Source organism: Sturnus vulgaris, chromosome 8 (genome assembly GCF_052056855.1).
Source record: "Sturnus vulgaris isolate bStuVul1 chromosome 8, bStuVul1.hap1, whole genome shotgun sequence".
Classification (NCBI taxonomy): Eukaryota; Metazoa; Chordata; class Aves; order Passeriformes; family Sturnidae; genus Sturnus; species Sturnus vulgaris.
The window spans coordinates 29051811-29076398 of NC_142250.1; the positions used below are offsets into that span (position 1 = coordinate 29051811).

Here is a 24588-nt window from a genome sequence, read left to right on the forward strand (position 1 = left end):
TGACATTTAAACATTATCCAGTAAAGGTGATCAACCCTTCTATTTTACAGAAGTGAATACTAATGAGAACTCACACATTAGAGCCCTCCTGGAGTAAAGAGGGGAGGGAACACATTTCTATTATTTCATATTTTTTGTAACAAATTAATTCATTACTATGCTTCAAAGACTGAATAATTCCCCACAGTGCTGGCTGGTCTGGACTCTTATTCCTCTTTTTTTTTTTTTTTTCTGTTGCTACTGCTGCCCAAGTGGCTGCTGATTAATGTAACAGAATATTCAGCATTACAAATGAAAAAAATACTGGGGATTATGTACTTTCTGCCTTTCCAAAGGCCAGCTGCTGTCCAGATCAATTTATCTCCTTCTTCTCCTCACTCTCTCTTCACCTGCAGGTTTCTTTGACATGCTTTCACCTCACCATGTTTTTCTCTTGCTCCAAGGATAATGTGTCCTCCTAAGGAAGCCTGGTGAAATAGAAAAATGGATGGAAAGCTTGACCCACACATAAAGATCTACATTACCAGAGTGCATTACAAATGACAGAAAGTGACATTGACAATACAGAACCTAAAATACTCCCTATCCCAACCGTGTGCCTGTAGCTTTTGAGATCTTCTGGGACCTCAGAGGCTGACCTTTGATTGTGTCAAATTTCTTTGTATAATTGAGTTTAGTTGAGCTTGATTTTGGTGGTGACCTTACCAGACTGTGAGCAGGGCCAAGCTTTTTGTCTTTATTCACCTTTGTGTAGCTAGGATATGATTTCTAGCAATGTTCCTCTTCTGTGCAGCATGTTGTATACTAGGGTAGTGACCTCAGCTGATAACCCTGCTGCCCCTGCAATACAGAAAAAAATTATATCAACAGAGAGAACAATAAAGAAGGAAGCAGAAAGGTTAAAAAATAAAGCCATGTTCTTTCATATAGCACTGTGAGCTAGAACATGTATTTCTACTCCTTTTAACAGCTTAAGTATGGCTGTAGAAATGTCATGTAAATGGTCTCAAAAACCGAATACTCTGAATAAGTTTGTCCATGCCATATATCAATTTATTGTTAAGCTCTGAAAATACAGCCCCTTCTCTCATTTACTCCTGCTGAGGATGTCTCTCTCTGGCAAACAGTGTTTCTAACACTGTTTTCTTCCTTGGCATCCTGGCCCAATTCTGCACTCAGGTTTTTCCATGTTTCTAATTTGTCTGTTTGCTCTCAGCTCCCCACGACAGGGTATTGGGTCAGATTGAGATGAGCTGATTTTCCCAAGGCAGCCTTGGAGCTGTGCTTTTGTATCAGTAGATGGAAAGGTGTTGATAACACACCAGTGTTTTAGCTACTGCTGAGCAGTGCTGGCACAGCATCAGCCCTGTCTCTCCAGAATTCCCCCCATCATGAGCAGGATGGGGTGGACATGGGAGGGGACACAGCCAGGAAAGCTGATCCAAACTGACCAAAGGGATTTTCCTTATCATATGATGTCTGCTCAGCAGCACAAGGCTCCTCAGGGAAGTTCAGGCAGCCTGAGTGCCCTTCAACCCATCCTTGACAGCACCTGTGCACAAAGGCAACATATTCTGTCAAAGGAGAAATCAGGCCCTGCAAGCTTTGCTAGCAATCAAATCTTCTAGGCAGGAAGTGAACAGTGAGAAAACAGAGGATATTGCAAAGGGGTCAAAGGACTTCAGGGGTCTGCTGAGACTCAGCCTCCTGAATCATTTACACCTTCCTTATACATATAGAGAGGAATTATCCAAGCATCTCTCAGTGCTTTACACGGAGAAAAGCCCAATTTGTGTACTTTGCCCGAGCTCCAAAGTAAAAAAAGCACAGGGGAAGATGGATGAGGGACACCACAAGGGACATCACATGGCTTTCTCCCCCAAATATTCCACTACCTTGACTGGGTTTTTAAAGAACTTTTAATACTGTGTTAAAAACCTCTCTGCAAACCAGGAGAAATAACGTCTTTTTTCCCAAACAGGAGCATTACTTTTCCCCTCAAAAAGTTGTCAAATCAGACAAGAAAAAAGAATATTAAAATGTTATTTTGCTTGTAATTATGCAGGTCATTTAGCCTTTTAGTATCTATTAATTATTCTTTTTTGTCTAGGCTTATTATAGAGTATCCAGCTGATACTGCTATTCTCAGTAGCCTGAGGAAGATACTTTGATGTTAAATGCTGTGCTATCAGGAGCGTTTACAGAGCTGGCCTGGGTTTTTTGGCTTGTGTTTTTTATTTGTGGGGTTTTTTTTGTTTGTTTATTTGGTTTTGTTTTAACTCCCTCCAATTTAACTCCCTCTCATGTAGCCTGTTGCTCATTTGACCTGAATTGAATTTGCCAAAACTTTGTACTAAAGCAAGTGATACTGTTTTTCTGTTCTGTAATAGGGTTTTTTTCAAGCTACTTTTTCAGTCTTTTCAGACTGACCTGTGAAGCAACAATTTTCTGATCCACTTCTTCAACAGTAATTGTTCCTGCCTATCTTAATCACCCAGCATACGGTGTGTGCCTGAGGATTTATTCCAAGTGATTAAAATGATTTCCCAAGGATGTTCCATATGATCCTTATTTGATTTACATCTCTCTTCATTTTCACTATTGTCTTCAAAATCACAAAGGTTCAATACAGGTTTTGTTGTTTTAGGGGTTTTTTAAAGGAAATTATGCTGAGAACTTCTCACTGCATTAATGCTTCTGATGCTCAAGGATGTTGGTAATTTGTGTGTGTGTAATTACAAAATTCTAGTTTGCTTGGAGTTTTGTCCTTTTATTCACCCTGTATAAAATGTTAAGAGTAGCGGAGTCACAAATGCACTTCATGGTATTTCTGATACTCTACTGAACTGAAGATAAAATCTAATAATAATCTTTGCCATAAATCAACTGTCTTCCTCTAGAGAGATGATGAACAAGCTTTTTGTGGCGTGCTATCTAATAACTCAGCTGGTCACAAGGCTTCTGTATGACCATACACCTGGAACACGAAAATCATCTGCTTTATTCTGAAGTTACTGGTAGAAAAATGAGATATGAGAATGTCACAGCAGAGATAAAAGGATTGGATCAGTGCAGTTATAATACCTGGGATAAAATTAAAAGTGTTATCTAATTTTGTGCTTTAGGGTATGAAGTGAACACCAGCTTAGGTCAGGAATAAGTCCTTCCTCTGAACAACATATACCCTAGAGCACAAATGGTGACTGATTGGAATAACTGGTGACATGGCTGCAATTTTTCATCTTCCTTTGCTGAAAATGTCTTCATCATTCTCAGACATTAAATGAACCAGTGCTATCTTGTGATTTAGAAATCCCTTGTTTTGACAGACTTGGCATTCCTGTGTCACAACAGAGCTGATCTCAAGTTCTCCTACCTGGAGAAGAGTTTGGTGACAATTCTCAGCTGCAAGGATACATCTATATCAGTTTGCTAAATAGAATGGTACCCAAATTTCATAATTCATCAGTACATGACCAAATAGCATCAACTCATGTGGTATTTAGATATGTAGGCATTTTAGAAGTTGCTTGATCTCTTTTTTCATCTCCCTTCAGAAGTGCTCTTGGAAATGCAAAAATTTGGGGAATCTGAGATCCTCTGGAGCTGGCAGTTCTATAAATGTAGGGCCCAAATATTCACCAAATGCAAAACAAGAGACATTCACTGAGACCAGTGTGACAAAAACAGGTGACTTTGTCAGGACCACTCCAGTTTATGACACCTGAAGTTTTGACCCTGAACTGAATGGATGGATAAAGCAGGTCCTTTATTTGCTTGCATATTGAGTCCCATTTGTCTGCTGACTAATGCAGGATGCAGCAAGAGGCACAAAAGCCATCCATAGTATCTAGAAAAGCACCCAATGCCCAGTACACTTTGCCCATTTTTCTGAAAGAGTGGTACTGTTTGAGTGCCAAAAGTCTTTGGAGAGTGGTATCAAAAAATCTGAGAATAAGAATCAACTCTAAAACAAGAAGCTATGAGAATTACTACAGGGTCACACAAAGGTAAGAAACACACCCACATTAATTTTAGTGTGTCCTAAACAATCAAAGAAATGCAAGTCTGAAGGTTCAGACTATGTTTCTGACTGGTTGACATTTGCTGTCCCCACACAACCATGACAGCATAGCATAGCTGAAGGAATCTCTGCCTTTTGGGAGCTATAATCCTAAAATAGGGCCACAGCTGCCCTGGGGGATCCAAACCCACAAACCATTGTTTGCCCACCTGGGGTTTAAATAGAAAATACAAAACAAGAGGTATGTAGAAAAATTATGATTCTCTTACTATCCAAAGAGCAAACTAGTTATAGAAAGGTTCTAGGTTCTTGGGAGTGCCAAGATTGTATCCTCTGGTATCTAGAGTCTGACATAGCTCAGGAGCTCTCTGGGTCTGTAGTAGCATTTCAGCACTGCACTTTGTAGGGTAGATGAAGCCCCTATCACAAATGGGAAGACAAAACTCTAAGAGTAATTTAAGCCTCCACAACCAAGTGGCAGGTTATCATCCTTCTCAACTACTGGTTTTAGATGACACTTTTTTCTGCACAGCAGCACTAAAGTGTTCAAAGCAAAGCTTAAAAAGGAAATATTTTGCTACACACATGAACTTCCATTTCTATTATCTACATGTGATGGCCATTCAGTCTCCTTCCTGTTCACTTTTTGTGCCACAAACATTTTCTTGTGACTGGTGAACTAAGCCTGAAGGAGGCAAAAAAAGATTTTAAAACCAATTTATTTCAGAGCAAAGGAAATAAAAATGAATACAGTCCCCAAATAAAATCTTTTCAACTCCCTCTATTTATTTCTTATCTACCTTCAGTAATAATGAATAAATAAAAATTAAGAAGGAACTATACCCCATCTCAAAAACCAGAATCAGTCATCCTCTGTGCTGACGCAACTAAGAAACATAAAATTGATGTAAAGGAACAACAGACACTCTTTTTTCTTCTAGGGAGTTATTTTCTTGTGATGGAAGCCAATTAGTGTTGTTCTCTGAAGAAACATGAAAACATCAGAGAGAACACTTTTTGTCTGAAAAGAAACAAAAAGAATGAAAATAATCTGATCTAGAAAGACATTTTCATGTGCCTTCAAAAAAATGGAGAGAGAAAAAGAGACCACTGCAGTTTTCCTGACAAACATAATGCAACTTTACTCTTAAAACTGCCGGAGTTCAGATTTTTCCCTTAATATTATCTACTGAAGATGTTCTGTTTCAGACAGTGTCTCACTTTGCCAAAATTTTCCTGCTGAATTATTTCCTTTAAACAGGGAAGAAAAGATGCTTCTAAAGCATTGCTGCCTGTTGAGATCAGGAGTTCAGGCAGGAAGAAATGTTGATTTTTTTCAAATGTTCTTGCAGGAAGACTGTTGCTTGTCTTCATTTTGAAGTGGATTTTTTTGCTCTTCTGGGATGCACCTTCCTCTCTCCTCAAAAGACTCCTGTTTGCATTAGAGTAGCCTTGAAGACAAATGTGACCCTGCTCTGGGAGAAGCCTTAGATCCTGCCTGGGGAGATGGAAAAGCACCAAGGCTCCACGGAGCTGTGAGTCTGTCCTTGTGCAAACATCGATCGTGTCCTGACACAGTCAGGCACTGGAGGGACTCAATGAGCCTCAGAGTGATGAGGCAAACAGTCTATCTGTGCAAACAAGATTTGAATTGATATTTGAACATGCAAAAAACAGACAATTTTGCACACAAAGACAGAAGGAACACTGAAGATGCACAGAGCCAGGAGAGTGGCTCCTCTGCAGAGCTCCATGGGCTGGCAGGGCAGAGGGATCATGGCAATGGAGACATGAAAGGAGCCACAACACTTCCATTTCCACAAACATCCAGGGGCGTTCTTAGTGTCCAGGGATGAATTCCAATTTGGACAACTTGCCAAATGCTGTCATAAAGGAAGAAATACCAAACTAACCATGTAAGCAAGTTCTTCCTGCAGCTCAGTTGGCAGTTTTGTGGGAGAGAGCCCCAAGTGCCACAAAATATCACAATTTATTTGGTACAGCAGGTGACAGTCAGAGAAGCAAAGAGAAGGGACTAAATCCTCCAGGTCCTCAGCTGCAGAGGAAGATGATCACCAGATTCCAGACAGCTTCAAGTGATGAAGCTGACACATTTTAGGGAATTAACACATGACATCTGGAAATTAGAAACACACAATTGAAAGGCAAGAGCTGGCTGTATTCCTTCCACTATCCTGCTAATGCACAATAAAATGTGAATTAATCTTAATGATCTTGTTGTTTCTAGTTGATCTTGACTTTTTTTTTTTTTAAGTGATCATTTTACTCACTTATCTAGATTTTTGAACCATATTAACCACCTACATTTTTTGGCAACAGGGAAGTTTTTCTGATTTTTTTGCACAGATGGCTAGCCCATTGCTGAAGTCCTTTATTTGGAAAAACTCAGCCTTAAAAAGCTGATGGTGTCGGTAAGAGAAATCTTATATTTCTGGTTTTTTCTTTAACAACATGAAAGCGTCCAATTTATCACTACAGAATTGATATGATCTTGATTTTTCCCTCTGTCTTAAAAGATTCTGGCTTTTAAAATATAATGTAAATACTTGCTAGGGTATTTACAGAAAAAGAGAAATCGGAGCTATGGCAGCACTAAGAGATCAATGGACTTGAATAAAATCAGCATAAAAGTAGCACAAATACCTTTAACATAAAAATAGCTAAGGCAAAACAAGAGCAGTGGTTTCCTTGCTGATTCAAGTCTTGACAAGTTCTGACACCCATAATTTTGTTCCAGAGACCATTTGTTCTCACAGCTGTAGCTGTGACAAAATATCTTCCGTGCATCTCTTTACATCAGAGATCTAAAGCCCTCTGTAGGCAAAGATGCCTTTACAAGAAATTTCTTGGCTTTTGAAAAATTAAATACACTTGTCAGCAAACTAATATTTTAGTTCAAATATTTTTATGACACCTATGCAAATCTACTTAATCTAAAGAGAGCATGAGTCCCCTACATGAAAAGTCATCACATCTAATCTGATTCTGATAATACTGCATGTGTGTTTCAGGGTTTCCTGTTTGCTTGGCTAACATGGACTATGATTCTGCAACCTCCCATCTGTAGTTCTGGTTGCTTTTTTGACTTGATTTGGTAACAATATTTTAGAAATGCTGATATCTTTCCAATGCCTTAAATCCAAAACAAGGGTCATGGGAAAAACTCTCATGCTTGAGTGTAACCACAGCAAAGTGAAGCCTGGGCCAGAGATATTATCTTTGAATGATAAAGGAAGCAGATTAAACACATGGGACTGCCCAGAGACATTTACACATAAGGCAGGCCATTAATGGGCAATGAACTAATGATACATCTTCAGAAAATGCTTCCTCTGTGCCCAGAACCACTAACAAGATATGTAAGATGCAAACACTCCGCCACATATTAGGCACTGGGCTTGGGTGACTTGTGTCCCAGGATACCCAATTTAGTTGACAGAGCAGGAGGAGCTGCTCCAGGCAGCAGGTCAGAGCAGGTGCTGCAGAGGTGACAGTGAGGATTTCTCATCATGGAATTGCACTGTAGCAGTTTAATGTATCAGACCTGACTGTAAAACTTTGTGATCTGCTTGGTGCAATCGGGGATTGAAAGAATTTGTCTGTGCTGTGAGATGCTGAACACATGAAGGCACGCAAGCAGTCACCTCTGGGACTGAACTAAATGAGAACATAAGCAAATGAAAGGAGAAACAGAAACAGTAAGGCAAAACAAGCCAAGATGCTACGAATGTAAACACTTCTCAGTCCTTTTGTGATATTCTTCATGTGTATATCCTGCACTAGTTCTGCTGCATTATTTTGTTCTTTAAAACCGCACAGTTTACAAAGAGTTTAAACAAATCCAACAGAAATATTCTATGCTTAATCTAAGCTGTGGGATAGAGCACACTGCAGAGATGCAGAGTCAAAGATGAGATGGGCAGTGCCTGTTAATAACAAGAAAAGCCTGTACAACTTACAGCATGGTGCTCTAATTAACAAAGAATGTAGCAAAGACACATTCCAGATCTGTGCCTAATTTTCCTTCAAGTAATTGCACTTCTGTAAAGGAATCTGCAAGAATACAGTCCTCTCTTGTGTGTGGATGGCTTTAACCTCCACTCATGGTTTCATCCCGATGGAGCTTTCCTCCTCAATTTGTATTCCTTATGAATTTCCGGGCTCCAGCCAGAATCAGAACCAAAGATGAGGCACTGCAACTCTGAAGGAATTTCTGTCTGGGGACCCAGACGTGGGAAATCTCACGAGAAACCATGCTATGAAACTGCTGGACAGGTTTGGGGAACTTGAAAGATGAGGGTAACCTGGACAAAACTTCACACCGGTGATTATTTGTGCAATTTAGATACAAACTATTAAATCTAATTGGTCTGGATAATGTCTGTGATTATGTTCATGGCAATGGATCTGTAAAGCAAAGCAGCTGATACTGAGGACCAAATATCACTGGGCTTATTTAGGTTTTTATCATTTATGTCATTTTTAGATGTCAGATTTATATCAGACAGGCTCCCAAACCATTTGCATCTCCCAAAATTTCCCTGCCATAGGAACCAAAGTTTAAGTGAAATTTGCTTCAAAAGCACACTTCTGCCCCAAGAAGACATGGTAATTTGCATGTGTCTGAAGGTACTTGGCAATGACATATCATATCTGAAAAATTTAAATATGAAAGTGCTTTGTAGATATTCATCATAGACAATTAGAAAATGGTACTTACCCAACATAATCTCCTAAATTCAAAAATATTCTTCTGAGCTTTCAATGAAAAAATGTTGGTGAAAATTTGAACACTTTTTTTTTCCAAGCAAAAACATACCAAGGTATTTGGATTCTACATATGTTGGCTCTTTGCATCATGCTTGTCTGATTCACTCAATCAGATTCCCAAATTTTAGCTCTGTGCTTTGGAAAAACAAGATCCATCTGGTAGATGCAGACAAAACCGCCATAAAAAGGATTAGCTGGTATGATATTTTTCTCATTTTCATTCCTAGTCTTGAGAAGGACCCAGAAGAAAAGTCACAATAAGAAAAAAGGTCTCTGTTTTAATGGAAGAAGTTATCAGTTAACATGTAGCACCAAGATAGATCTCAGTGGATGAAAAATACAGCCAGGCATGAGAATTTGGTAGCCATGAAACCTCTAACTCCCCGTGTATGTGTGTACCTACAACAGCCTGACAAAAAAACAGTTCTTGCCTGCTGACATGAAGGAGTGACACCATTACCATCAGAATTACTGTGAAGCTGACACAGGCATAAAACCTGTGTGTTCATACAGTAGAAATAGGGGCACACACGCAGCCAGAATAGCATTATGATATATATCATATACTGTCTTCAGAACAGAGAGCTACCTCTGAACTCAGTGTCATTTAGTGTCTGCAGCACAGCTGAGTACAGATAAAGGGTTTGGTTTCTCCCAGTCTGAATGCCTCTGTGGCAAAAATGGGCTGGGAGAGCATTGCTTTGCCAAGGAGTTTGCTATTCAAATGTGCTGCATGTAATTAAGGGCATTTGCATGAAATTTCTACATCCTCAAGGCTCAGCTTAGAAACACACACATCTGTCACAACCTGACATGTTCAATGAAAGAAGAAATAGAGTTGAAATCATTACAGGGTGGTTATTCTTAATGAGAGAACAAGTCAAAATACAAAGAAAGGAGACAGGAAAGGAAAGCATTCAGGGACTGTCAAGAGCATGTCAAAGCTGCAGTGTTAATAGTAAAAAATCAGCAAAAAGCTTTTTAATTTCATGTCTTTCATCTTCAAGCCTCAGCAGTTATAATAATTCTTAAACCTGTGATTTGTATGTTAGCTAAAGGTTAATGATTTTTATTTATAGCACCTCAAGGCAAAGCTCATTGACAATTTTCCATAGATGGCAACAATGTCTGGAATAGATTTTTAATCATGGGAATTATCTGGAAGATTTAAAAAATCTAGGCCTGTTAATGCTTTATTCAAATTTCAGAGACCAGATGATGTTCTTTTGCAAAATATCTTTTAGACTCTGCTGGCATTTTATCAGACTTTATAAGGAGGGCTTTTGGCTAATAGTACCATATAGCTCAGCAGCATGACTGCTTTGCTCTTGAAATTTTCTTGACTTGAGGATAATTTTAGGCAAAAAAACAATTACCCAGTGTCCTGGATTCATCTGGGATAGAGTTAATTTTCTTCCTGGTAGCTGGTCCAGTGCTGTGTTTGGGATTGGCTTTGAGAATGATGTTGATAACACAGGGATATTTCAGTTGTTGCTGAGCTGCACTTACAGAACTCGTCAGCTTCTTGTGCCCTGCCAGCGAGGAGACTGGGGGACACAAGGAGCTGGGAGGGGACACACAGGACAGCTGACCCCAGCTGAGGGATATTCCAGCATGTGGCACCATGCTCAGCTTGTAAACTAGGGGAAAGCTGGCTGGAGGTGGATGCTCAGGAACTGACTGGGCATCAGCTGGTTGGTAATGAGCAATAGTTTTGCATTTGCATCACTTGTTTTTCTTGAGCTTTATTTCACCCTCTTCCTGCTATTTTCTTAATTAAAATGATTATTTTTGTTATTATTATTCAATTATTAAACTGTTTTTATCTCAACCCTGCAGCTTTCTTACTTTTACTTTTCTGCTTCCCTCCCCGTCCCATGGGGGCTGGAGGAGGTGGAGTGAGCAGCTGTGTGGTGCTCAGTTTTCAGCTGGGTTAAACCACAACCTTCAGGCTGCTGAGGACATCCAGATTCCTTCTTTAGGTCTGTTTGAGAGGCCATGTTGGTACTACTTTAACATAGTGCCAGTAGTTACAAGAGCAAATTTACTCTTCTGAAGATAACATTCTGCTTTACAGTTAGGGAATGTTTCAAACCACAGGCATCTTGCTGAAACTACAAAAGCATCTTAATCAAGGTTAAACCCCTAAATTCCCACTGTGATCCAGCAGAGTCGATTAATATGCTACTTTCAGTAGAACAAAAAATTGGAGAGGATCAAGAGTGAATAAAATACTTCCTCCTTTAAGCAAGGTTAACACTGAGTTGAAACCTTGGTCAACTTAGGTCTGTGGTGAATGATTTTTTTAATAGCCTTCTATTTAAGCAACAGAAAAAGCATCTCTGGCAAACTAAAAAGAAAAACCTCAGGCAGTTAAAATATCTAAAACTTAAAAGAATAAGGTAAAATTTAACTTTAACACTACCTCTTTTCTTTTCTCTTTGGGTACAGAGTAATTTTTTGTGATGCTGCGTCTTTGAATGTCTTTCCATTGGCAATTAATTGCAGGAGGCCTTAATTGCCCTCCTGCAAGTCATTGTTACCTAAAATGAGTTAGCAGAAGCTTCTTCTGTTGATTTCTCTTTATGAGTATGAATATGATTTCTTGGACACAAAATAAGACAAATACCCAGAGAGGGAGGAAGAAAGAACAAGAAAGATAAATGTGCTACTTCTGATTCTGCAGACCATGGCATGAAGTGTCTCTGTAAGAGAAGCAAAGTTTGGTAAACATCCCTATCAGCTGCCTGGGTAAACACACATCACTAGCAGGTTATTTCAGACAGAGCTGCCTTCCTGGTCACAGGCTGAGAGCAGCACAGCCAAAGGCACTCTTCTTCAAAGTAGATTCTTTTCTTTAGTAAAATGCAGAGAAGGAAGAAAAGAAACAGAGTCAAGAATAGAAAGAGCACATATTCAGAGATGGGTAGCAGTGGGAAAATAAGTTATCTTCCAGGTGAAAAACATTAAATTTTTTTATGGCACACTTTATTTCTCCAATCTTCAGTAAAACCTTGACCAAAGGCTGACTGATAACTTTGGTTATCTGATAACTTTGGAGGCCTTGTTCTCAAAAGCTTGCAAGGAAGGCAGAAAGGGTGGAGAAGGTTGTTATTTCCACCCATTAGTAATGCTGGTTTCAGCACTAAATTAAAAAATCTCAGGTGTTTTCTCCATCCTCTACTCTTCTCACATTTCTTTCTGATGTTTCTGTTTAGTTCAGTACATTGGCTTAATAGCAAAACCTATGCCAGATGCTAAAATGGCATCAACTGATTTAAAACTTCATTATATCCATCTTTCCATCTTTAAATTTAAGCTAAATTTATAAATAATTTGCTGGGTTTTTTTATCTTGGCCAACATAAATTGCTTGTACTTCAAATCCAAATTTGAAAACACACACACTTCCTTTTGAAACTTGTACAAGAAGGTTCACTTTTTAATTTTCATGTCTTTATTTATGTTCTTTTTATGCTATAAAATAAAGCCTTAAGTGATGCAAAGAATTTAATCTGCACAACCAGAGTTATTGATTTAGCATCTGAAAAGAATTAATCACTGGATTTATATCCTGTCCTCCATTAATTTAACTAGTCTTCCACAACCATAGTCTCCAGAGACAAGCCTGCGTGAAGAAATATATTCCCTGTTAATTCCATGTTGAAAGATCAATGAAGTGTCCCAGAACTTGGCATTAAAGTTCATCTTACTCAATTTTACAAAAGGTTTCATTTCTTTACATGCCACAATAGTATTTTATGTTGCAGTCTCCAGTGACACGAGGAGAACAGATGCTGAATGGTACCTGAATCCGGCAGAGATTAAACAATCTCAGCATCCACAGCAGTTCTGTTCTCAGGATCCTCTGCTACCCTTTCTGACTTATTAGAGGATGTCTGTGGGGTCCTGGTCTATGGCTGCACTCTCTCATCCAAGCACTACAGCACAAAGGTTTGAAATGCACATTTCATCCATCACAACAAGAGCTGGACATGTCAGTGAGGACATAAACACCAATGGCCCTCGTTAATGCTGGAATGGTCTTCAGGACTCATGAGCATCATGAAGTCTCATGACATTTACAGATGTCTTGCCCTACCAAAAAGCACAATAGCCTCTTGATTACATTTCCAATTATGAGTTTAGAAGGCTAATTTAGGTCATGAAAACCATGTTTGGAAATAATGTGACCGAGGTTTTTTTACTAGTGTTGATGTTACATTAGATATAAAGAATGACAAGGACTTATTACACATACTAGCCAAGAAAAAAATTAATTTAAAGTAAGCAGACATTTTCCTGGAGTCATATATCAACTGATCAGAGACCTTCTGTTCCTCATGTCAGCTTTATGAAGCAGTATGGAAGGCTTCTCTGCAGTCCAAACCCAGATTTTGTTGCCACAACTTTCAGGTTTCAAACTGAGAATAGGGTGGGACTACAGCTGCCCACTTAGATTATCTTAAATCCATCACAAACATGCATCCTGAGGAACCTAGTGAAGGCTCAAGTACTTTACTATATATTCAGTCTCATTAGATTTGTTTTCTTTACTCTTCTCTCTTCTTGCCCTTTGCACAGAAGTCCTTAAGTAGAATGTCAAAACAAACAGTACTCAAGTGGGAGATAAACATTTGATTTTGGGATGTTAAAGTTAGTTTCAGATGGCTTAACTATCCCACAATGCCCCAGAATGCATCCCAATTCACACAGGGAAAAAATCTTACATAAAAATGAAACAGCAACCCAAATCTACAGAGAACTGCTAAATACTTCCATATTGCAGCTGATGTTATGGTCTTTAGGAAAGCTCCACAAAGGCCTCCAGACACGTATAAGTAAGACAAGATATGAGCATTAAGCTATTTTTGCAGAAGGCCAAGGTCATGAGAAAATGGTTTTGTGTTTTTCTGTTTTTCATGCTCTGTGAAAAATCAGCATCTCTCCGATATGTTACATTGTACACAGAGTTCTACAGCAGTAGCTTTGCACTGCATGTATGTGACACCTTTTGAAACTGCTGGAAGATTGGATAGAATGCAAAATAATGACAGATTCTGCTAAAAAGACTGAACCAGAAACTTCAAAGCAGTTGGAAAGCTCGGACTTTGTCCCTTCTTTTTATTTTTTGCAGGGTCAAGGTCAGCCCTTTAAGAGGACAACAAATTGGACTGATGGAGGCATCATGTTCTGACCAGGCAGGAGAGCTGATTTCTGCAATGGAACTGGAGAACTTTTGGGAGATCACACTGACCTTGTAAAGTCCAAGTGAGTCACACCATTGGAAAAAGTGGTTCTTACCAAGACCAAGAATAGTCTTGCCACATACATGAAAGTGAAGCAAGACAGAAAAGAAAATAATTGTTTTCACAAGCAAATTGCCAGCAGTCTGTACTGCCTAATAACATCTAGAATCCATGACTAAGTTTATATTTCTATTGTGCATTTAAAAATTGCAATGCAGTCACCAAGTCCCACTGAAACCAAGAGAAAAGGAACGTACTTTTCACATTACATGTCAAAACAGTCTGGAAACTGTAGTCTTTCCTTCCTTATTATTTATTTTTTGCTTTGGTTACCTCACAATACGTGACCAGAACAAAACCTTAGAGAGAAAGCATTTCCTTACCTAAAGAAAACTTTCCAGATTTTGAAATATTTTTACCTTCCATAAAAGGCCACAAAAGAAAACACAAGAAAATTTTCACAGAATGAAAATCTCCCAAAAACTAGATCAAATTTGGATTATTTCCACATCAGCTTATTGAAAGCACTGGTAAATGAAATTGAAGGCCAAGGCCTCAAAAAAAAATTTGTCTCAAAATGGGGTTTTTAGCTGAAAGCTGCAGTGAAGTGAATGTATCTTGACAGGTCAGTCAGAGAATGTTGTTGAGTGCTATGTGATCCCACTGCTAGAAAAACTGATATAAACCTACCAGGCTGCTCTCCAGAGCCACCATAGCAGAGCATGCTCATGTGCAGAGATGCTCTCTAATCTCCTTCTCATCAGGCTTCTACCAACTGGTTGCCTGTGCTGGAAAAGGACTCAGTGACACAAGTAGACCCAATTCCAGAGTTACATAGCAAAATTTATCAAATTAATTTTCAAATGGAACATGTGTTGACCTCAGCTCTTTACTGGTGCAGCTTAAATTTCAATAAAATCAGTGTTTTTCGGTAGGCAAATATCCTCAAATCCCTGCTCAACTCATTTAAACGTTTCAGTGCTGCTGTCCTTTGAAGCTATATTCATTTGCTTTGGCTAGACAATGTTCCACATCTTGATCAACTCAGTCTCAGTTGATTCATCTTTCTTATTACACGAGAATGTGAGCCTGAGAATGGGACCTAAATGAGGACAGTACCTTATTAATTTGAACATCAGCTGATGGGAAGGCAAAATAATTTTATTGCAGTCCCTTCAGCAGTGAAATACAAATTACTACAGCAGATGTTACCATGAAAATTTAACTCTGATTTTCTGTTCCAGCTACCAGCCTATAATTTAACTTTTTAGTCAGGTTAGCAGTGGTGTACTACCCTGACTTCTTTAATATCTTGACTGAGGACATGGGATTTGTCCTCTAATGGCTTGGTATGCAGTGACACCTATTACAAGCACAGCTCACAGCACTGAGAGTGAATTTGCCGTGTAACCCGTTCTCCATGATCACTTAATCAGAACTTTGGTTACCATTTGGACACAAAGTTCACACATTACATCTTTTTGCCTGCTCACCCACAACTAACAGACTGGGTAATTTCAACCAAAATTATTTTTTTTGAAATCATGATGAAGGGAAAATACATTAAACTGGTTTGATTGCAGAGAGTCCTGCTCTTCATTTTTTGAATAACGATTTCCCCCCCAGTGCATGTAGAGGTCATTTACATTTGGGAACAGAATAAGCTCTCATCACTGTGTTTTCCCATCTGAAAAAGCTGTCCAAATTTGATCAAGCTATGAGAAAAATGCAATTTACACACCACGTGTTCTCTAGGAACTTCATATTCTGTTATATCTTATTCTAACCTTCAAAGATATCTTGTAGAGAATAATGCTCTGGGGTCCAGTCTCAGAGCTGTGCTCCCCACATATGGACATGCTGAAATCTAATGTACTGACAATTCTGTGGAGTTTGCTTTAAAAAACAAGTTATGAAAGACAGTGAACATTTATTTTAATACCACAGGTTTGTATGAACTAAAAATTGGCAGTAATTAATTTACCAAGGGATGTTGTTTATAAAATGTAGGTATTCCTGATAATTCTGTGTATTTTGCAGTTTTGGAAACTAGAAAAAAATGTGAAGAAAAATAATGAGTAAGAGTAGTATGAAGCAACCCATTGCAATAGCAAACAGAACAACGTGCACTGCAGGAAGAGTTCATGAGGAATGGTAAAAGGTTCTGTGACCCATAGTCATGGGACTGGTACCTCTGTGGAACAAAATTAAGGTCCTTAATCAGGAAATGTCAAGATGAACAAAAAAACAGAGGAACCAGCAGCATGAATAGACCTGTTCAAACACATTAAAGATTCCAACTTCATATGTCCTCTCCTTTGAGACTGGCAAAATTCCATTGTTGCAGTTTCTGCTTACATCTGTTCACTTGGCTTATCTGATAGGTGAGCTCAGGCCAGGCTATGAGACTTACAGACATAATAGCTGTGTGGTACCTTTTGCTTTGGAAACAGATCTTAAGCAAATCCCCCTGACCAAATAGAATTGAATTTCTTCAACAGTTATGCATGCTCTCCAGATGTGCTAATGCATTATTTTAGGTAAACAGTGAAGACACAGGGAGAAGAAAAAAGATCAGGGACCAATTTGAGGTGCATGAATATAATAGAGAAGATATCTCCCCAAACCCCTAGGAGGTGTTCAAGATTTCTGCATCTTTGTTCATTTTCTGAAGAAAATCAGCTGTGAAACAACCATAGGAGTGAAAGGTTTGCTGGGTGACATCTATAGAAAATTTACTAAGAGCTTAAGAAGAAACCATTTAATTACAGGGAAAGACTGGAAATTCCTTCAGAAAGCCCAAGTAAGGAGCTTCTTAACTGAAATGAATTACAAAGAGAGAACACTCAATAAGTGGGGGGGAAAAAAGAGATAAGCAGCATGAATATGAAAGCACTGCTGTGGCAAGAGTAAATCCCACGTGGAGGAAAAACTAACAAAGGATGTCCAGAGCAATAAGAAGGGATTCAGCAGATATGATTGTTTCAAGAGAACTTCTGGGAAAAGTTGGGTCTACTGCTGAATGGGGAGACAGCACAGCTGGCACAAGGAAGGCTGAAGTGTTCCCTGTCCTTGCCTTGGCAAAGACTGTTCCTGTGTTTAGATGTGTACCAGCACAACCTAGAAAGAGGGAGACGGGCACACTGTGTGAAGAACAGGTCTGTAATGCTGAGCTACTCTGACTAATCACAATGTAAATTGCTCAGTCTGATTACCCCAAATCAGTGGCAGTTTTTTGGTGTCTGTGGTCATTATTTCTCTAGGCAATTTTACCTATGAGAACAGGAAAAGTGGAAGGAGAGAAGGATGAAGCAAGCCGCAAGGATTAGGTGTACTAAGCTGTTCACGTGTTATTCCTGTACGTGACAGAGAAACTGTGGGGCAGGTGCATTTCTGTGCCAGCCTGAGGGGCTGGGAGAGCCTTTCTGCAACACTGTGTGCTTGAAGAAACCTTTGTCTCTTCCATTTTCCCTTGTCCCTCTTGCTCACAACTCCCTCCTTCCCAAAATTAACCTTTGAATTGAAAGTTCAAAAGGTGTCAGGGCTAACAGGGGTTACCCTTGCAAATCAAAGGCCCACCTAACAATCTGCTCAGAGTCATAATGTCTGCATTAAGAAAAAAGCTAGTCAAAACCCAGTGATTAAGTCATTAGTTACGAAAGCTCTTCATGTCCTGTCGACTTTTGTGCACTTGGAGAGCAATGTGCTAATCTGAACCACGATGATGTAAAGAAATTTTTTCTGAAGTTTAGTTTCATTTTAATGTGGCATCTGCACTGACTGAGCTAGCAGTGTATTCCCTAAAGATACAGCACAGCAGTTCTGTTCTTTCACCTTAAAAAACTCGTTGCTGAAACATCCTGTGTACCCATTCAAACTCCAGATGTTAATGGACCCCAGAGTTATTTTGGTAGGAAGCTGGTAGGAAAGCTGTATCAGATGTTTTCTCTAGAGGAGAGAGGGAGGGAAGGTTCTTTCCTGAGAAGTGCAATCTCTGGGCAAGAAGATGGGAATGATGATTTTGCTGCTTGGCAGCTGATCATATGAAAAGTTTTAGACAGAACCAAAACTTTCCGGGATACAAATTGCTTAATTCTCCTTTTGCAAGAGCACTTTCACTACAAGACAAGAAAAGACAAGTTAATGCTTAACTGCCAGCCTACCTTATTTTAAGTTTAAACATTAAGGTAGAATTTTTTTTCTCAGTGGACTTTCCTGAGCCACAAATGTGTCCAGTTTTCCAGTTTGCCTGTGTGCCCTTCCTACTGTTTGGTTTGACAACTGTCTCCTCTACAGAGCCAGTTTCACCCCAGCCATCACTGTGGTCTGGATGCTCAGCTGATGCAAAAAGATGGATATAGAAAATATTCTGAAAGAGGCCTGTTTTAAGGAAAAACATTTCACAATCTGCCATGAAAGACTTCAGATGATCCTTAAATAACAAGCCAAGAAAAATACAAATTGATATTCATGTGATTCCCAGGAATACAAAAGTTACATCCATGAGAAAAATGATCTGTTGTTGTATTTTCTTATAAACTGGAAGGAGTCTGCATATCTACATTGTAAGCAAAGACAAGTATATAAACAGCCAGCAGAGCCTCAGGATCACTTCTTGCTAACAAGTTGCATCTGAAATAATAGAAACTACTCACATTAAATCCTTTTCCCTGGCATCCAACTATTCACTTTCTAACACACGAACAGAGCTAAGGCAAAAGAATTATATTCTAATTACCTTGGCCAGGTGTATTCACATACTCAAGTGTAATTCTTGTGTGAATTTATTCTTTATGGCAAAGGAAGACTCATTGAAATGGATTTTGGACAGAACCAGAGTAAGGCTCATTATTTCCTCTCCTCAGCAGCAGCCTCATCTTGCTGGAGAGCAGCAAAAGCAACAGACTTTAAAATGATGGTGACAGGGTGTAACTGGGCCTGGGGTGGAGAAGGATGCCCCTAATCTTGGCCACACAATGAAAACCCCATTGGGACTGCACTCAAATGGAGTCTAAATGTGGCAAATCTCTCACACCAAGGTGAAAGATGACTCCAAATTCCAGTGAGAAAAGGCACCAGAAGTGCAGCCTGAGGGTCATTTGCAGGAGACGGACAGCAAAGCCACAGATTGAACATCTGAGAGAGTTTAGAAACATTTCTGATAGAGATATCTGAGACTGCTGCTGAACTGCTCCATTCAAATACCTCTCCCAAACCCAGTTTCACCAAGCCTGTGCCAAGGAAGGTGAAGAATGATCAAAATTTGTTGCAAGAATTCAAAAGAGTAAAAATACCAAATTTAGAAGCAGTTTACAAAGTGTCCAGGTTAATTTATATTTTTTCCTTAGAGCTGAGTTACCCTAAGCAGAAACAAACTCAATTTTCAGTTGTTCATTATGCAGTGATGCAGACTATGAGCCAAGTTAAAAAAAATATGAAAAGAAATACATTGTTGTTAGACAAAATTGGACAAACTAGTTGTAAATATCTCTGAAATGAGATTTTGAACATACAGATTATGAGACTGTCTGAAAAACTCAGTGAAAATATCTTTATGTAATTTTAATTTTAAATCAGTCATAACATTTATTTTTTTTTTCTTCCCCTTAAAGCTGCAGTGCTTGCAGCCAGCTGACCATGAAGTTCTTTCACTCTCAGGTGAAAAATATATTCCACTCTCTGGGATTATGAAAGATAAATATTTTTTTAAATAAAATATATGCAGAATATAACCCAAAAGATAAATTAAACAAAATATCTATTTATTTTATAAAACAACAAAACCAAATAACCTTGTAATTTCATGTTCAGCTCATGATGATTGAGTAACATTTAGTACACTACTTAAAACCTTCACTAATCAAGCAAATGAACCAATCAGCCCTGTTCTGAGATTTTTGAAAGCAAAACTGGGGGGATTTCCAGAAGACTCTTGCATGGACCTGAGTGTTGTACTGTAGTTTAATAAGAAACAGTTTTTTTCTCTTTGCAGCAGCTGAAATTTAATTAATTTAACTTTGAAATCATTTTCTCACAGAAGTATATGCACAAATTTTTAAACTCCTGCTGTTGAGAGTTTGATCTATGACTTTAATATTGAATATATTTCAAAATTTGCATCCCAGGTCAAATAGCCAGGTATTTGCATTTAAATGGATTATCAGCATATATTTCTGTTCTTGTTACTCTCTGTGCTTTCCATGCAGCTGTTTGATATGAAGACTTCTACTGATGCAGACAGGATTTTAGTAATCAGGGCAGGAGACAGGTTAATATACTTTAAATTAGATATAATGCTATTCCAATATATGCTATCACATTCATATCAAATCCTTATATGGAGCATCATTTCCCAGCACACTGAACTCCATTCACACAGAAAGGAGGCTTGAGGGACAGGCTGAAGTGTCAGCTTGGTGTAACAGGCACCAAACACCAGCAGAGACTGGGATATTGGGATATTGGGATATTGGGATATTGTGTTCCCCTGCACTCCCCTCCAGCAGTGCTCCTGCCATTGAACATGGGCAAATCACTGCCTGGTGCCTCTGTGCTGGCAGAACAGACCACTGCTTTGCAGAGATGCAATGGATTCCCTGGCCAACATCACATGTTTTAACTGGGTTTTTACAGGAGCTCAGCAGCAAAGCTGAGATGGGCCTTGTGGAAGCCAATGCAGAACTGCTCCGTTTTTATCCAGCTTGCTGGAAGCATCACACACTGTCCTTGGCACAAATCCACACAATATTCTGTCAATCTATTGTTTTTTATTCAGTTGCAGAGAGAAGATTTATGTTAGATTTATGTTAGATGTTGGCAGGGGAAAAAGAAACAACTCTAATTTGCTTTTAATTATGGGTAAGGTCTGTAATAAATTACCTGGAGAGGCTGAGGACTTCCCACAGTTAAAGCTCCCTAGCAGCAGGACAGAGAAAGAGCTGCCTGAAACCGGAGTGATGGCAAGGGGAGCTCACAAGGAAGCTGTGCTCAGCAGCATGGACTCAAGCCTAGAGGAGTTCTCAGGGCTCTTCTTACCTGATTTTTAATGAAATCTGGTTGAATAATCATAAACATTTTGCTGGCTGCCTGTTACAAATAGACGTGGCTCCATCACACAGGTATTTAATGGGAACATACAGCATTGGAGATTACACCTGGAGGAGCTCAGGGAGGCTACAGCACCACCTTGGCTCCCCAGCTGGCAAAGAGCTCCTTCTCTCCTGCCCTGTGCTCTTCTTGAGATTCGTGGTAGCAAACAGCCAGAAATTTGGCAAGTCCTGCCCAGTGTCTGATTGGACTTGTCCCACTGGTAGGGAAGAGGAATGACAGACAAATAAACAAAACAGCAGCAAAAAAAATCGGCATGTGAGTTATCTCAGAGATATCCACATCTCCTGCTGAGTGAAACTCTGTGAGAAATCTTTTGGCTGACACTCTGAAATCTGCAAGTTTACTTTGAAACACCAAAGTTGTTCAAGTCCTTATACTATCCACATTTTAAAAATCACCACCTGAAGGATTTATGGCAGGGTGCACGGACAATTACATTACTCTATTTGTTACTGTGGAAACACGTTTTGTGGCTGGTGAAATCTATGAGAAATATATTGAATGAAGTTCTGAAAAACAATATTTTAAAATTAAAACCGAGCACCGGATTTAGCAACACTCGGAAGCCTTAGCCTCAAGGAAGTCATGAAATGCCACGGAGTCAGCACAGGAAAGTGCCACTAAGTCTTGATGGGATTGATTTGGTTGGACTAGGTCTGTGTCATAGAACAGAAAAATAAAAGTAGAGTCAGCTCATCAAGCTGGTGCTCTCACAGCTGGAGAGCTTTGCCCAGAAATGGGTGCAACAATGAGTCAGAACACAATGGTAATTGCTCCTGCTCGCTTGGACTGCGAATATTCTCCAAGCAATCCAACCCTATGACATGAAACTGTCAAGACTTCAGTTCTTTAAGTAACTTTTTCAAGTTTTAAGCTTTCCATTGGCACTTAGTCATGAAAAACTATTGAACTTCTCAAATGTTTGTTAGAAACAGATCTGCAGACGCAGGATGGAGTGTCTTCACATACCTAAATCAAGGAAAAGAACCATGCACTTTGTTATGAGACAGCTTCAACCTTCCTGGTTGAACTGGAAGAAAGGAAGAAATCTGGTTATCACCTCCCATAAATGATGACTTTTTCATTTTTATATTGAAGGTGGTTTGGAAATGGAAATCCCAGTACTTAGTTAAGAAATCCAATTGCATTGAAATAATTTGAGGTGGCAAGACAGGAAATCCAAATACCCTCTGTTGCTCAGAAAGATCCAAGCTTCATACCTAGAGGGATTTCACAGCAAATAAAAAAGATAAAAGGAATAAAGGAATTAGAGGAAATGTGTTTGTTAAATAAGAAGGGAATTATCCTAGTGAGGGATTCTTCTGGACTCTGGGGGGAATAATAATTTCTTTCCTACTGACCAGGCGCTAGTCTTTATTGACTAAGATGATGTAAATAAAAATATGATATATCTTTTTGAATTTGTCTAGTCCTTTCAAGCAAGTTATAGCATTGTATTGTAACCCTCAGTGAAGTTATTCTTGATTTACCCTGGTGTCTGTGGGAGGAAGATTGAGGCTTGCAGAAAACCAAGGTATGAGACTCCAGATGTGATCTATGCAAAAGCAACAATGACAAAAACTGAGATGTGTGCATAAAAGTGCCAAGTACTGTGAGTTTATTGTTTACCTAATCAGATATTCACTGTCAAAAGTTCAAAAACTGACAATAAACTTAACTGTTGCATCTTTAAACTTATTTATAACTTACAGAGGGAGTATAATGTCTTGGGTTTGTCTCTTGCATAAAGTTTACAGCCAGAAGGAGATAATAAAATCTAGGCTGAGCTCATATTGCTGAGAGAAAAAAAAAAAAATCAAGACCTGTATGTGTTGGTGGCTGTCAGGTGAGATATTTTATACCTCATTAGTGCTGCAGCAGTTGTTGCTTTTGCTTCCTTTATGAATAGATCATGTGATGCCATGCCTCGCTCACACACTCCTCACCAATTTGTCACAGCAAACAGAAATAAGGGATTTCTTGTCAGACTCCTTTTCACATCAGTGAAGTGAAACGATGAGCCATGCTGCAGGAACAAGTCTGGACGTGCTTCACAGCCCTTGGACCACCCCAGTGATGCAGAGAGGTTTCTTTAGGAGCTGCCCATGCAGTGTGTGCTCCCTCAGCAGCATGGCCTGGCAGGGCTCTGGCTGACCTCCCTGGAAGGGCCCCTAAGTTTCAAAGCACTGCAGATCACCCCTGGGGAAAGCCGTGGTTTTCAGAGCAGACAAAGCACTGCTGAGCAGTGTTTTCATTAAACAACTCAGTCCTGGAGATTATTCAGGACTTTGGGTCAGTGTCTCCCCAGTAGAAAATGCCCTCCTCGTGGAAGTTGACTACATGAGTTCTTCCCTCAGATCTGAGCTGGAATAGTCTTAGGTTTTGGCCAGACAAAAGTTGTGTTCATGGGGGGTTTGTTGTGGTGAGATTATTCAAACCATGTCCAGTCTGTGGAGAAAATGTACCAGGATTCTCATATAATTCAGGGCAAAGACACAAAGGAGAAGTGATGTAGATTAATTGACCTACAGACAATGCAAAATGGAATAGAATTCTACAGACAAGCAGTTATGAAGAAAAGCACATGACAATACCTAGTCCCTGTTTCCACAATTGTTAATATACTCTACAATAATTACCCATTATTTGCCATGCCCATTCTGAGCACTCCTAAGGCAAATAGAAGCCACTAAAGTAATTTTTGGGAAATTGACTCTCTCTTTCACTCTCTCTGCTTGCAGGAAAATCTATTCAGTTAAAGAAACACAGCTAAATATTGTTTTCCTTTTTTAAAAAGCACACAGTTGTTATTATACCATGTTTTTAGTGGAGGGCATGATATTGTGTAAGCTTTAATTAATCCACTGAACCATCAACTTATATTCCACTGCAAATACTGCCATCTGCTAGCAGTCCATGCATCAATAATTAATGTCTGCTACAAGTTTGCTCCCCCAACATTATCTGGTTAGGTAATTAGCCTATGGAACAATACTTAACGTAATGCATTATTGTTCTATTAAGTGTGGCCTGTTTGAAAGCACTAAAGAATACCTTAATACTGCTCCATTTCCATGACTCATACCTCAACAAACACTCATCCAGAAAATGACAAAGCAATTCAGAAAGGATGGGGGGATAACAACAACAAACCCAAAACCACATAAAAACATTAAAATTAGGCATGAGAACTGTTTATTTCAGAATAGCCTGAGAGGAAATACAAGACAATCCAAAATCACTGCTCTCCACAGAAGGCATGAATCAACATCAACAATGATCTGCTTATGAGAAAGGCCCCTTCAGAAAACAATGATGAAACATTTTGTCATCAAAACTCAGGGGTTTAATAAATCAATGGAAGGGGGAATCAGGAAGAGGAAAAAACAAGGCAGCATGTCATCTTTATTCACTA

General features: G+C 39.2%; 1 long non-coding RNA gene across 2 annotated transcripts in view; it reads right to left on the reverse strand.

Annotated features, from left to right (window-relative positions):
* Positions 1-251: 251 nt before the first annotated feature.
* The window catches only part of LOC148223046 (uncharacterized), a 133454-nt gene continuing 109117 nt past the window's right edge, over positions 252-24588 (reverse strand). For both annotated transcript variants that reach the window (XR_015805030.1, XR_015805031.1), the window contains exons 2-3: positions 745-840; positions 252-467 (exon numbers count right to left, since the gene is read on the reverse strand). This is a non-coding gene — a long non-coding RNA (uncharacterized LOC148223046). The remainder of the gene's footprint in view (positions 468-744; positions 841-24588) is intronic.